This window comes from Nyctibius grandis, chromosome 8 (genome assembly GCF_013368605.1).
Source record: "Nyctibius grandis isolate bNycGra1 chromosome 8, bNycGra1.pri, whole genome shotgun sequence".
Lineage (NCBI taxonomy): Eukaryota > Metazoa > Chordata > Aves > Nyctibiiformes > Nyctibiidae > Nyctibius > Nyctibius grandis.
In genome coordinates, this window is record NC_090665.1 from 23,703,730 (window position 1) to 23,704,219 (window position 490).

The following is a 490-nucleotide window of genomic DNA, read 5'->3' on the forward strand; positions in this document are numbered from 1 at the left end:
ACCCCCCTACCCCCCCCTTTGTCCCCCCCCTCTTCCAGGCCGAGGCGTCGGGCAGGCGCTGGTGCAGAACGCGGCCAAGGTGACGCCCCCCCCCCCCCCATCCCCCCCCCAATATCAGGGTCCCTGGGGGGGGTCGGGGGTCCCCCGGGCTCATGGGGGGGGGGGGTGGGGGGCCCCTGGAGGCTGGGGGGGGGACATGGGGGTCTCCCAGACCCAGGGGTCCCTCGGAGGGGGTTGGGGGTCCCCCAGATGCTGGGGACACACACACACACATGGGGGGGGGACATGGGGGTCTGGGGGTCCCCCAGACGCTGGGGGGGGACATGGGGGGGGACATGGGGGTCCCCCAGCCCCCCCCCCCCCCGGGACCCACACCCCGGGGTCTCCGCAGGTGGCGCTGGCCCAGGGCTGCTCCCAGCTGCGGCTGCTGGTGCCGGGGGGGGCCGGGGGGGCCCTGGGGGCTCCTGACCCACCTGGGGGCCACCGACGT